Source organism: Canis lupus, chromosome 17, assembly GCF_048164855.1.
Source record: "Canis lupus baileyi chromosome 17, mCanLup2.hap1, whole genome shotgun sequence".
Classification (NCBI taxonomy): domain Eukaryota; kingdom Metazoa; phylum Chordata; class Mammalia; order Carnivora; family Canidae; genus Canis; species Canis lupus.
Window position 1 is genome coordinate 61,814,039 of NC_132854.1, and position 14,997 is coordinate 61,829,035.

Below are 14,997 nucleotides of genomic sequence, written 5' to 3' on the forward strand. Positions count from 1 at the left end.
ACCCCAATGTATACAGCAGCCGGGTCCACAGTAGCCACACTGTGGGAGGAGCCTCGGTGACCTGTGGCAGATGATGGATAAAAAGGATGGGAGATAGATGATGGTCATAGAGAGAGGAATGGAACTCAGCTATCAAAGAGAAGGAAATATTGTCATTTGCAATGACGTGGATAGAACTAGAGGGATCATGTTAAATGAAATAAGTCAGTCAGGAAAGAGAATGACCGTGTGGTGTCATTCATAGGTGGAATTAAAAAGCAAAGCATATAACAACTGTGAAGGGAAGGAAAAACAAATAAGATGAAAACAGTTGCAGGAAATACAGACTCTTTTTTTTAATTTTTATTTATTTATGATAGTCACAGAGAGAAAGAGAGAGGCAGAGACATAGGCAGAGGGAGAAGCAGGCTCCATGCACCAGGAGCCCGATGTGGGATTCGATCCCGGGTTTCCAGGATCGCGCCCTGGGCCAAAGGCAGGCGCCAAACCGCAGCGCCACCCAGGGATCCCCGAAATACAGACTCTTAATGATAGGAAACAAAATGATGGTCGTTGGAGGCGGGGAGGTTAACAGAGGACCTGCATGAAGGAGGTCACGTGATGTCACGAGCACTGCTGTTATCTCCAACTGGTGAATCCCTGATTCTTCCTCTGAAAGTATAATACACTATCCGTTAATTAATTGGGTTTAAATTAAATTAAGTTAAAAAAATCCATTGTATCAGAGCACATTTCCTTCTGGACTCTCTGTTTTGCTCCTTCAGCTTATGCCCGAACCACCCCCCATGGGACTGGTTTGCCTAAGTAGGCTCCACGCACCGTCCATGGCCCAGCCCAGGGCTAGAACTCATGACCCCTGAGATGAGTACCGGAGGTGAGGTCAGGAGTCAGATGCTTAACCAACGGAGCCAGCTGGGGGCCCGAGAACCACACTGCTTTATCCTTTGTGTCTGTGACATCGTTTGAAATAGGAAAGTGCTGCGTCCCACTCTCTCCTGCTCCTCCAGTACTGATTTGCTGTCCGGGGTCATTTGTGGGGGCAGATTGATGTTATGGTTTTTTTTTTGTTTTTTTTTTTTTTTTTTGCTATTTCTAAGATATGCCACCATGATTTTGATAGGAATGACTTTGAAACTGAGGGTGGCTTCAGAAACTGTGGACATTTTCACAAGATGAGGCTCCCACCCCTCGAACCCAGGACGGCCTCCCAGAACAGAGCCATGTATGGCTCAGTGAACAAGTCTTGTGCTCCTATGGTTCAGTCTCATTATTTATTCTCCTTGATGCTCCTGAGAAGGGAGTCACGTCCTTCCTTTCCTTCCTGAGTGCTCATTGTCGGGACAGAGCAAGGCTACTCTGCTCTGTAGGGTCAGTTTGTGTCCGTGACTTTACTGAACTCACTCCTTAGTTCTAACAGGTTTTGGTGGAGGCTCCCAGGTTTCCTGTTTCCAGTATCGCGTCTTCAGCATATAGGGACAGTGTGACGTCCCCCTTCCAGGTGTGGAACCTTTTCTGTTTACAGCTTAATGTCCTAGAAAGCCCCACAATAGAATCAAAACTGAGCCCAGGCCAAGGGCAGGAAGCCCCTATTAGAATGAGAACAGAGCTCAATGCCCTTGAAGGCCCCATATAAAAATGTACACAGAACTTGAGGAATTGCTCTAGCCCTTCTGGAGGTCCCCGAGACAAGCCCTTATCCTAAGCAAAAACTCACCTCGGGATCGAAGTCCCTGCTCCGCATTGTCAGGTATACTTGGACACAAGCTCGAGCTTGTAAATAAACCCTCGTGTGTTTGCTTCGGTGTGGGCTTCTCCATGGTTTTTCGGATTCGCAATCTTGGGCACAACAGTCTGAGATAAAAAAAACAAAACCAAAAGCATTTCGGACGCGGGCAAAGTGAAAGCAGGGTTCTGAGAGATGCGCTTGGGGGCTCTTCTGTGGAGGGCTTGCAGACTGGGTGGTGGGATGCTTAGCCCCAGAACCAGAGGACCCAGTGTCCCCTCCCAAATCACGCCAAACAGCGCCAATCTCAGGGAGCACCACTGCGCCACCTGCTGGAGGCCAGAGGCGCTGAAGACCACCCCAACCCTGACACCGCAGGTGCATCTCCCAGGCAGATGTGCACCTGACAATCAGCACCATGGGCCATCCCCAGACCCCACACAGACCATTCGCTGCCACCAAGTTGTCAGACCCAAGAGGCTGCAGAGCTTCAGCGCTGCCTGGAAAGAAGGGTCTAGCTTCCTTTGTATTTTGTGCTTTATTTTCATTTATTTTTTTTATTCTATTTTATTAATTGCCTTATTTTATTTTTTATGTATGTACCTTATATATTTCTTATTTTTACTTTCATGGAACATTAATTGTGTTTGTTATTTTGGGATTTAGAATCTTTTTACAAGGAGGCCAAAATAATCTAGTGGTTTTTTTGGGGGAGGGCAGTTGTTATTGTTTTTCTTGGTTTTTCTTTTTCTTCCTACTTTCTTTTCTGGAAAATATAATGAGATCGAGAAATTCACCTCCATAAAATAACATGAGGTAGTATTCACAGCCATGAAGTCCATCAAAACAAATATATGATGTCTAAATACAGTTTAGGGATCCCTGGGTGGCGCAGCGGTTTGGCGCCTGCCTTTGGCCCAGGGCGCGATCCTGGAGACCCGAGATTGAGTCCCACGTCGGGATCCCGGTGCATGGAGCATGCTTCTCCCTCTGCCTATGTCTCTGCCCCTCTCTCTCTCTCTCTGTGTGTGTGTATGTGACTATCATAAATAAATTATTAAAAAATAAATAAATAAATAAATAAATAAATAAATACAGTTTAAAACAATGATTATAAAGATAGCAGCTGGGCTGGAAAAAGAGCACAGAAGAAAACTAGAGAATCCCTTACTGTAGAAATAAAAGAACTAAATTTTAGTCAGGCGAATGTTAAAAACAGTATAACTGAGATGCAGTCCCAAGTGGAAGCCTTAAAAACAAAGAAAGTTATGGACCACAGACGCAGATTTAGGGAACTCAGCCACTTATTAAAACAATAACATTCATATCATAGGAGACTCAGAAGATGAAGAGAGAGAAAAGGTGGGCCTTACTCATCCAATAGAAACCACAAATACCCACCATTGCTTCAATGTGGATGTAACTGGAAGGTATTATGCTGAGTGAAGTAAGTCAATCAGAGAAGGACAAACATTGTATGTTCTCATTCACTTGGAGAATATAAATAATAGTGAAAGGGAATATAGGGGAAGGGAGAAGAAATGTGTGGGAAATATCAGAAAGGCAGACAGAACATAAAGACTCCTAACTCTAGGAAGCTAACTAGGGGTGATGGAAGGGGAGGAGGTCAGGGATCTGTATGAATGGGTGACGGGCACTGAGGGGGGCACTTGACGGGATGAGCACTGAGTGTTATTCTGTATGTTGTCAAATTGAACACCAATAAAAAGTGAATATATTATTTAAAAAAAAAGAAAGAGGGAAAGAAAGAAATAGTGGCACCTTGGTGGCTCAGTCAGTTAAGCTTCTACCTTAAGTCAGATCATGATCCAGGTCCCAATGTAGGCTCCCTGTTCAGCAGGGAACCTGCTTCTCCCTCTCCCTCTGCCCCTCTCACTCATGGTTTTTCTCTCCTCTCTCTCTCAAATAAATAAAAAACATCTTTGAAAAAGAAACTAAAAAAAAACAAAGCCACAAGAAGAGAAATCTCCCACGTAGAAGAATTTCAAACAATTTGTGCAGACATTCCACCCTCAAGTTGATGAGCATAGCTTCCCACTCTTACGTGTGGAATACACATAGTAACTTCCTTCTACAAAATATATTATGAAAAACTTAAAATAATAATGATAATAATAATAATAAGAAGAAGAAGAAGAAGGAGGAGGAGGAGGAGGAGGAGAAGAATCACTTAACTACGGAGAAAGATGACAAACACTACCTCAGCAAGATGATCAGATCGATACCAAGACTGATAAATCATGTTGAAAGTATCTATCCTTTATATGATATAATGAAAATGGCAGTATATCTTTGTATATAATCCACAAAAACAGTTCAATCATGAGATAAACGAAAGACATGTCTCAACTGAGGGAAATTTTCAAAATACTCTACTTCTCAAAGTATTCCAGTGCAACAACAAGGAAAGGCTGAAAGACTGTCACAATCCAGAGGAGCCTAAGAAAACAGGAGGACAAATGGAATGTGATATGAGGGATGGTAACTTAGCAAAAACTAAGGAAATCTGAATAAAGTATGGTCCTTGGTTAATGCAACTATTTTAATATTGATTCATTAGCTAATATTTGTACCATACTGATATAAGATATCAATAATTGGAGAAATTGAGTGCAAGTGCATGCGAATGCTCTGTACTATCTTCTCAATTTCCCTATAAATCTTTCTTTTTTTTCCTAATAAATAAGATTTATTTTGAAAATTGACTTAAATGAATCAGGCTCCAAGTGTGAAGACATTTTAAGAATAGTTAAATTAACTTTTGCCTTATTCTTAAAGACTTCCTTCGATGGGAACAAAGTAATAATTTTATATCAGAAGGAAAGAAAAACACTTATGAACACGTATAATGTCTCCTCAACCTGAAAAGCAGGAACGGATAATAAATAGCAAAAATCAGATAAAAAATACTTCTATTATAATAGACACCAAATTGCAAGGGCATTTAAAATTAGCAATGCATAACATTTATTTCCTTGACATTTGTCTTCCAAAGAGTTCACAGTGTTTCAGTGTCAGTTGAAACAGGGGAAGAATCTCAGGGAAGAATCCTTCACATAATAATAGGACCACTGGTAATAATATATCTCAGTTCTTTCCAAATCCATAAAGATGCAATTCCTGAGGAGTGACTGAGCTGTGAAGAAAAAGATGAGAAACCCTCATCCCTCTGAATTACTTGTGTCAGAATATTTTAACCATAGTACTATGGATAGTAGTAAATTATCCTTATTAACAGGAAATACGTCTCAGATTGGAATCTGAGCAATCAGAAGGGCAGAGAAAAAACACTTTGAATCGCTCTTCATCTTATAAAGAGAAAGGACAGCTTTTTTATGTACGAAGTCAGTTGTCAAGATAGCCTTAGAGAATAAGATTCTGCAGCATGGAATCCCGCTGCACAGCTGGGACGCCCACGCCCCAGGTCTTCCTGATCCCAAATCCCTGGGCCTGTCCCCCACACAGGCTGCCAGGCTGAGGTCATTTGCAATTGCTCTCTTAGGAGCTCCGGGGAAGGGGGAAGGAGCTAAATAGGATGGGAAGGGATGCAAGGAGGCCAAGAAAATGAAGGCCTTTCCACTTTAAGTTCAGCGTTCGAACACGTCCAGCCATCCCAGGCCCCCGTGAAGAAGAGATGAAATTTACATTACTTCATTTACAGGAAAAAAACAAAAGTTTACAGCTTAATGCCCTGGAAAGCCCCACAATAGAATAAGAACTGAGCCCACGCCAAGGGCTGAAAGCGCCTATTAGAATGAGAACAGAGCTCAATGCCCTTGAAGGCCCCATATCAAAATGTAAACACAACTTGAGGAATTGCTCCAGCCCTTTTGGAGGTCCCCAAGACAAGCCCTTAAAAGCAAAACACCACCTTGGGGTCCAAGTCCCTGCTCTGCTGTGTCGGGTGTACTTGGACGCAAGCTCGAGTTTGGAAATTAACCCTTGTGTGTTTGCATCAGTGTCAGCTCCGTAGTGGTTTCTCGGATTCACAATCTTGGGCACAACACCCCCATGTCCCCTCCCACCTGGGGCTGAACCACTATCCCCTCCCATCCAGGCTGACACTCAGTCACCTCCCCGCCCACAACAGCTGGGCACAGGCCCTCACACAGGTGTCACGGGCACGGTGGACCCTTTCATCATGCCTGGCCTCCCAGAGGAAAGAAAGAGGTTTCGGCAGGACACACTCCCATGGTGGCCCCAGGGCTCCCTGCCCAGCACAGCAGCTCCTGACAGGTTGGGGTCTGTGTCCCTGACGCCTGCTCCTCCTCCCCGGGTTTCCCACAGGAAATGAAGGAGGAGGCCCTGGTCTCCTCCAGGGACATCTTGGAGGTAGACTTGGATGTCACCAGGATGTTCGGCAGCCACACCATATTTTGGGATGGCTAGGGGGTCGGGTGAGGCTGCTGGGCCAGGGGTCTTCGGGACACCAAGGGAGGCCCGGGGCCTTCTGGGTAGGGAAAACGGGGCTACTGAGGCCGGGGGAGCAATAGCAGCCAACAACACACTGCTCCACGGTAGGATGCTGGGGCTGACACCCGTGCCCACACTCCCGGTGCCTCGGGGATGAGGAGGCCACTAGGATGGGGCCTCCAGGGGTAGCCATGGGAGCTGAAGACCAAAGAGGAGAGGGACGGCTCCCTGAGAAGCAGGGAATGGGGTGGGGGATGTGGGGGCAGGAACTGGACCTGGGGGCCAGGCTGCATAGCCACGGCAGGAGCAGGACCACATCGATCCCATGAGGGTCGGACGGGTCAGAGTGACACCCACTCTCGGTGCTTTATATTATTCTAAATTTTATGCATTTAATTTGAGACAATTTGCAATTTGAAAGCATATATAGTAAAATGACCCCCAGAAAATGCCCCCGGTCCAGCCAGGGCCCTGCAATGACCACACGGAGCCCCAGGGGCAGGTGTCACTGCAAACCCCAGACTAGTCGCCTTTAACTGTAGATGTCTCCTTAGCATCATAGAGGAAGGAGATTTCCTGTGTCCGCAGGCCCCCCACGACATCCCCCACATTTCCCACTCTCACACCATCCTCCTACATCATCATCCCCAATGGTATCCCACCTACACATCCCCCTCACACCCACACAGCCCCACACAATCCGCACTCACACTATACCCCAACACCATCACCCCTACACAATCCCCCACACTCCACCACCATCATACCCCTGCCCCCACACCATCCACCACCACACCATTGGCCCCCAGCAATGACCCAATGCAGGTGCCCCCTGTGGGACATGCTCAGCCTCCCCGGGGTTCTCTGGATACCCTAATCCCATCAGAAGCCCGGGTGTCCCATAGAGTACTCAGGGGTTGCAGGGAGGAGGGAAGACAGGAAGCCCCCGACAGGGTGGGTGCAGTTGAGTGATGCAGAGGACCCACTGTGCCCTGCCTCCACCCACTGTCCCTCATTTAGGGCAGTAAACACTGCACAGGACACCAGTCCCTAACCCATGGGGATCTGGGCTGGCCTGGCCCTGGGCTCTGTGAGGGCTGGGGTGATTTGAGCCCCCAACACAGGCCCAACACAAAGACTAATGGGATCCAGCACACACAGCCCTGGATAGCCCTGGATTCTGGCCCCAGGCTGAGCCAGCCCTCTCACAGCTGGATGGTGGGCCCCACCTGCACCCACACCAGGAGGCTGGCTCCTACAGGTGCTGGGGCCCCAGGGAGCCTGAGGCCAGGGTCCAGCTGCCCTGCAGAGACCCAACACAGAAGCCCATGAGCTGCAGGTCCAGGTCAGGTCAGCTCTGCTGTCCTCAGAACCGTCTCTCAGACTGAAACCTCAGGACACACGCCCCCACCCAGAGTCCACACATGCTTCCAGGTGGGGGACTCCGGCATCCGTCCCCAACCCATGTCATTCTTGCCCTTCCCTAAGGGACAGAAAGGTCTCCATCCCCAGGGGAAGACGTGCACCCTCGGCTCTGAGCCCGTTTACTTTAGAAAGTCAATAAAGTGTTGTGGTGTGAAAATGCACAGCCAGCCCACTTCTGTGTCTCCCAGAACACTGTTCACGGGGCATGGAGAGACCCCCAGAGAGGAGGAGGGGGTACCACCTAGGCCCCACATACCCCTGCAGGGGCGCCGCCAGGAACACCCGGCTGACGTCCCCACGTGCCTTCCACGGGTGGCCAGATGCCGGGGTCAGGACCCAATGGACTTTACTGGGACTCAGGCTGTGCCCCGAGGGGCAGGAGGGCCTGGGACAGAGTGACACCAGGAAGCCTCAGGTCACCAGGGTCTATGCAAAGCGACCCAGAGGTCTGTGCTCCCTCTTTCCAGGAGGCCGTGGCTGGCCGGGTACGGGGCACTTCCTCCCCTCCCCGCATCCCTGTGCCTGTGTGGCTGGGGCAGAGAGGGCCTGCCGGGCGGTCAGCATGGTCCTAGAAGGGATGTTAAGGACAGTACGCCTTTGAGTTGTGCCCAAGATTGTGAATCCGAGAATCCACTGAGGAGCCAACACCGATGCAAACTCCCAAGGGTTCCTTACAATCTGGAGCTTGTGTCCTAGTGCACCTGACACAGCGGAGCAGGGATTTGGACCCTGAGACTAAGAGGAGTAGCAGCTTTATAGGGGCCATTGGCCCATGGGATACACAGAAAGTTGCACAGTCGTGTCGGTCCACATGCAGGTGGCCGATTGAATTACACCTTACCCTATAGGATCCACTTGACCTGGCCTATTTCTTTGGTCAGAATCGGCGTGCAGTTTTGGTGGGCACAAAGCAGGGTTACATTGTTATGAGCCGATTTACGATTACGGTGTGCCCAGCGGCTTGACTGGGTTGGGGCAATGCCTTAAGACATAAGCAGGTCATGTGGGGGTCATAGGGGAGGTGGCGGTTGTAGCACAAAATGGAATCAGTCCTGCTCTGCTTGTCCAGGGGTAGGCGATTTTTGATAAATTTCCTGGGCCCCACACTTGCAGATCATGCACCTGGGCCACCCTCACCAGGTGGACTCACTGTGCATACCTTGTGGTGCTGGATCTCTCACACCAGTGTGTAGAGGGCACCCTCCTCGCCCTAGTGAGTAGGGGCTGGGTGAGCATGGGGCTTGGCCCGAAGGCCAGGCAGCAGAGGACCGAGGAACACCAGCCCCATCACCACCCCTACTCCCACACACAGGCTGCCCCATGGCTCCCTGTAATGGGCACCCGGCACCTCTGGAGATCCACCTAGTGTGGCCCCGAGGTCCGGCTCCCTGCTGGAGAGGCATCGGGGAGAAGAGAAGCAGGCGGCGCTTGGGGAGACCCACTGCCGGACATTGGATTGTGGCCGAGCCAGACCTTCCACCTCAGCTGACCCTCCAGCTGAAATTCACCTCAGGAGCGAGCCCTGGGTCAGCCAGGAGAGCCCAGCTAGCCACCCAGCATCAGCACCAGAAATGATGTTGTACCAACCATTTCGGCATTTGGGTGACCCAGCTGGAAGATCTGATAGCTGCATGTGACAGCTTCATGTGATAGACACACACACACACCCCACAACCAACAAAAGTCAGAATCCCCCCAATGTTGTCAAACAGCAGCTGGATGGTTACATACACGACGCCGTGGTCCCCAATAGGATACCTGGAAGATGCTATAAACCATGACTGCAGAGGTGCTGGAGGCACGGAGATGTGCCTGCTGTGTTCCAAAAAGGAGTGCAGAGGTGCAGGAAGCATCCTACAGAGGGGGGGGGGCCCTCCTAGGAAAGGACACCAGGACCCTGTGAAGCCCACGGATGGTGAAATCATTCCTCTTCTCTTTCAGCTTCTGCTTTTCCTACTAAATGCCATTTTCCACAATCATAATAGCAAAAATTTATTTTATGTTTTCATATTTCTTTTTATTGGAGTCCAATTTGTATGAATTCTTGCTTCAGCAAGGGTGTCATTCAGGATAGAAAGAGAGAGAAAGATTTTCCCAGACAGGCAAAGTATAAAGGAGTTCATGACCACTAAACCAGTCCAGTAAGGAATTTTCAGAGGGACCATTCTAGTGGGGGAAAAAAGAGACCAAAATCAACAAAGACTAGAAAGGACCAGAGAACGTCATCAGAAACACCAACTCTACTGGTAACACAAAGGCACAAAGTTCATATTTTGAATAAGCACTCTGAATGCTGATACTAAATGCTCCAATCAAAAGATATAGGGTATCAGAGTGCCTTAAAAAACAAGATCCGGGATGCCTGGGTGGCTCAGGGTTTGAGCCTCTGCCTTTGAATCAGGATGTGATCCTAGAGTCTGGGATCGAGTCCCATATTGGGCTCCTGGTGGGAAGCCTGCTTCTCTCTGGGCCTAATTTTCTGCCTCTCTCTCTCTCTCTCTCTCTCTCATGCTCTCAAAAATAAACTAGTCATTAAAAAAACAAGGTCCATAGGTATGCTGCCTACTAGATGCTCACCTTAGACCTATAGACACCAGCAGATTGAAAGTCAGGGATGGAAAATCATCTATCACGCTAATGGTTATGAAAAGAAAGTTGGAGGACCAATGCTTATGTTAGAAAAACTAGATTTGAAACCAAACCCTGGGGGACACCTGGTGGGTCAGTGGTTGAGCATCTGCCTTTGGCTCAGGGTGTGTTCCTGGGATCCCAGGATCGAGTCCCACATCGGCATCCCTTTGGGGAGCCTTTCTCTCCCTCTGCCTATATTTCTGCCTCTGCTTCTCTGTGTATCTCTCATGAATAAATAAATTAAATATTCAATCTCAAAAAAGAAAGAACAAATACTATAAGAAGTGATGAAGAAGGGCATTATTTCATAGTTAAAAAGACTCTCTATCAGGATCAAACAACTAAATATTTATGCTGCCAACATGGGAGTACCTAAATATGGAAAACAATTACGAACAAATGTACAGGAACTCACTGATAATAATACAATGACGGGATTTTAACACCCACCCACTTATGGCAATGGACCGATTGTCTATGCAGGAAATCAACAGGGGAACAATAGCCTTGACACACTGGACCACAGGGACCCAACAGATAGTCTGAACATTTCTTCCTAAAGCAGAATACACATTACTTTCTTTTTTTTTTTTAAAGATTTTATTTATTTATTCATGATAGTCACACACAGAGAGATAGAGGCAGAGACATAGGCAGAGGGAGAAGCAGGCTCCAAGCAGGGAGCCCGATGTGGGATTTGATCCCGGGTCTCCAGGATTGCGCCCTGGGCCAAAGGCAGGCGCCAAACCGCTGCGCCACCCAGTGATCCCAGAATACACATTCCTTTCAAGTGCACATGGGACATTCTCCAGAACAGATCATATCATAGGCCACAAATCAGCCCTCAAGAGGTACAACAGGTTCAAGAAGTTTGATATCACACCCTGTATATATTTTTTTAATTTTTATTTATTTATGATAGTCACACAGGGAGAGAGAGAGGCAGAGACATAGGCAGAGGGAGAAGCAGGCTCCATGCACCGGGAGCCTGACGTGGGATACGATCCTGGGTCTCCAGGATCGCGCCCTGGGCCAAAGGCAGGCGCCAAACCGCTGCGCCACCCAGGGATCCCCACCCTGTATATTTTTGACCACGATGCTATGAAACTTGAAGTCGGCAGTAAGAAAAAATTTGGACAGACCAAAAATACGTGGAGATTATGAACATCCTACTAGAGAATGAATGGAGCAACCTGGAAATTAAAGAGGAAATTTAAAACAAATGAAAATGAAAACATGTTTCTCCAAACCTCTGGGATGTAGCAAAGGCAGTCCAAAGAGGGAACTACATAGCAATACAGGCTTACCTCAGGAAACAAGAAGTCGGGGATCCCTGGATGGCGCAGCGGTTTGGTGCCTGCCTTTGTCCCAGGGCGTGATCCTGGAGACCCGGGAACGAATCCCACATCGGGCTCTTGGTGCATGTAGCCTCCTTCTCCCTCTGCCTATGTCTCTGCCTCTCTCTCTCTCAGACTATCATAAATAAATAAAAATTAAATAAAATGTTTAAAAAAAAGGAAACAAGAAGTCTCTAATACACAACCTAACCCTACACCTAAAGGAGCTGGAAAAGGCATAGCAAACAAAGCCTAAAGCCTACAGAAGAAGGGAAAAAATTAAGATGAGAGCAGAAATAAACAATACAGAAATAAAAAAACAGTAGAATGGAATAACAAAACTAAGAACCGGTTCTTCAAAATAATTAATAAAATGGATCAAGCCCTATCCAGGCTTATGAATGAGAAAAGACCTAAATAAATAAAATCACAAATGAGAGAAGAGTGATCACAATCAACACCAGAAAAATAAGACAATTATAAGGGAATACTATGAAAGAATATATGTTAACAAACTGGGAGACCTGGAAGAAATGGACAAATCCCTAGAAATGTGCAAATGAGCAAAACTGAAATAGGAGAAATAGAAAATGTGAACATACCCATAACTAGCAAAGGAATTGAATCAGCAAGGCCCCTGGGTGCCTCAGTTGTTGAGCATGTGCTTTGGCTCAGGTCATGATCCTGGGGTCCTGGGGAATCAAGTCCCACATCAGACTCCCCGCATGGAGCCTCATGTTCCCTGTGCCTATACCTCTGCATCTCTGTGTCTCGCATGAATACATAAATAAAATCTTTAAAAAAGAAAAAAGATAAAAAGATGAGAAAGGACCCAAATAAAATCAGAAATGAGAAAAGAGAAATAAAAACCAACACTAGAGAAATATAAAAGATTATAAGAGAATATGATGAAAAATTATATGCCAGCAACCTAGAACCTGGAAGAAATAGATCAATTCCTGGAAATATATAACATAGCAAAAATTAAAAATGAAGAAATAAGAAATTTGAACAGACAGTTGACCAGCAAAGAAATTGAATCAGCAATCAGGGTTCTACCAATAGGAGATGCTTAGATCAATAGAACAGAATGGAAAGTCAGAACAAGATACAAACATGTATCTATGACCCATAATGGACAACAAGGCAGGAAGGAATATCCAATGGCAGAAAGACAGTCTCTTCAACAAACCCTAACCCTGACTGCAGGATAAGAACAAATGGTGTTGGGAAAACCAGGCAGCCACATGCAGAAGAATGAAACTGGACCACTTTCTTACACCATATATATAAAAAATAAATTCAAAATGGATGAAAGACCTAAATGTGAGACCAAAAAACATATAAAGAAGAAAAGATAGGCAGCAATGACTTTGACATTGGCCATTGGATCTTCTTTCTAGATATGCCTCTGAGGTGAGGGAAACAAAAGCAAATATCCTATTGTGACTTCATCAAATTGAAAAGCTTCTGCAAAGTGAAGGAAAGAACCAAAGCTAAAAGGCAACATACAGGAGCAGGGGCAAGATGGCGGAAGAGTAGGGTCCCCAAGTCACCTGTCCCCTCCAAATTACCTAGATAACCTTCAAATCATTCTGAAAATCTTCGAATTCTGCCTGAGATTTAAAGACAGACCAGCTGGAATGCTACAGTGAGAAAAGTTCGCGCTTCTATCAAGGTAGGATGACAGGGGGGAAAAAGAAGTAAAGAAACAAAAGGCATCCAAGGGGAGGGGCCCCACGAGGAGCCGGGCTAAGGCCAGGCGGTGTGCCCCCTGGTCAGGAGAGCTTTGTCCCAGAGAAGCAGGATCGGCACCAATCTTCCTGGGCAGAATGGCGCCCACAGGGATTCAGAGCAGGACCCCAGGAGGGCGGGGATACCCTCATGCTCCCTGGGACACTAAGAGACACCTGCACTCCCAGGAGAGTGCACCAAGCTCCCTAAGTGCTGCAGGGCACGTGCACTGACTTGGGAGCAGCTCAGAGGGGTTCGGGCAGGGCTCTGCGTGGAGCAGGTTGCATGCCCCGGGAGCAGCTTGGTGGCAGTGCCTCAAGCAGAGGAAGTGGCTCCGTGCAGAGGGGGCTGTGCGGCTCCAGAAACAACTCGGAGGTGTTCAGGCGGTGGCTCCCTGAGGGGGCTGCCCGACCAGGAGCAGCTCAGAGGGGCTGGGTGGCAGCTGTGGGGAGAGAAAGCTGTGCAGACAGGAGCGTGAATCCAACAGCGCAGGCCCCAGAGCACAGGGCGCCAGGACACAGCCCAGGATTAGGCCTCCCCGGGGACAGGCAGAGGCCCGGATGGCCCAGGACAGCAAGGACGCTCCTGCCCAGAGCTGAGCAGATCAGCGGTCCCGACCCAGAGCCTCCAGGCAGTGAAGATGGACTGCTCTGGAGTTACTGTGGGGGTTGAATACAGGTATCCAGAGCTGGCCGCTGCCACTGGGGTTGTTCCTCCTGAGGCCTCACGGGGTAAACTACGCCCACTGAGCCCTGCACCAGGCAGTGGACAGAGCAGCTCCCCCAAGTGCTAACATCTGAAAATCAGCACAACAGGCCCCACCCCAGAAGTCCATCTAGACGGACAAGTTCCAGGGGAAGTCAAGGGACTTAAAGTATACAGAATCAGAAGATACTCCCCCATGTTTTTTTTTATTTCTGATTGCTTCGCCCTCCCTTTTCCCCCTTCTTTCCTTTTCTTTCTCTTTTTATTCTCTTTTTTCTTCTATCTTCCTTTATTCTTTTTTCTTTTTCTATTCTTTCCTTCTTTCTCTCCTCTCTTTTTCTCCTTTTCCCAATAAAATTTGTTTTTGGCCACTGCACTGAGCAAAATGACTAGAAGGAGAAGCTCACCTCAAAAGAAAGAATCAGAAACAGTCCTCTCTCCCACAGAGTTACAAAATCTGGATTAGAATTCAATGTCAGAAAGCCAATTCAGAAGCACTATTATACAGCTACTGGTGGCTCTAGAAAAAAGCATAAAGGACTCAAGAGACTTCATGACTGCAGAATTTAAATCCAATCAGGCAGAAAGTAAAAATCAATTGAATGAGATGCAATCCAAACTAGAAGTCCTAACGATGAGAGTTAACAAGGTAGAAGAACAAGGGAATGAAATAGAAGACAAGTTGATGGCAAAGAGGGAAACTGAGGAAAAAAGAGACAGACAATTAAAAGACCAGAAAGACAGATTAAGGGAAATAAACGACAGTCTGAGGAAGAAAACCTACGTGTAATTGGGGTTCCCGAGGGCGCCAAAATGGACAGAGGGCCAGGATAAGTATTTAAACAAATACTAGCTGAAAAATTTCCTAATCTGGGAAGGGAAACAGGCATTCAGATCCAGGAAATAGAGAGATCCCCCCCCCCTAAAATCAATAAAAACCGTCCAACACCTTGATATTTAATAGTGAAGCTTCCAAATTCCAAAGATAAAGAGAAGATCCTTAAAGCA

General features: G+C 47.2%; 1 long non-coding RNA gene across 4 annotated transcripts in view; it reads right to left on the minus strand.

Annotated features, from left to right (window-relative positions):
* Positions 1 to 318: 318 nt before the first annotated feature.
* Positions 319 to 14,997, minus strand: part of LOC140608451 (uncharacterized) — a 34,612-nt gene continuing 19,933 nt past the window's right edge. For 3 of the 4 annotated variants that reach the window (XR_012010485.1, XR_012010487.1, XR_012010486.1), the window contains 2 exons: positions 1,715 to 1,851; positions 319 to 651 (listed from right to left, as the gene is read on the minus strand). This is a non-coding gene — a long non-coding RNA (uncharacterized lncRNA). Of the gene's footprint in view, positions 652 to 1,714; positions 1,852 to 11,520; positions 11,679 to 14,997 lie in introns of those variants that run through there. The other variant, XR_012010488.1, reaches the window with a different exon arrangement.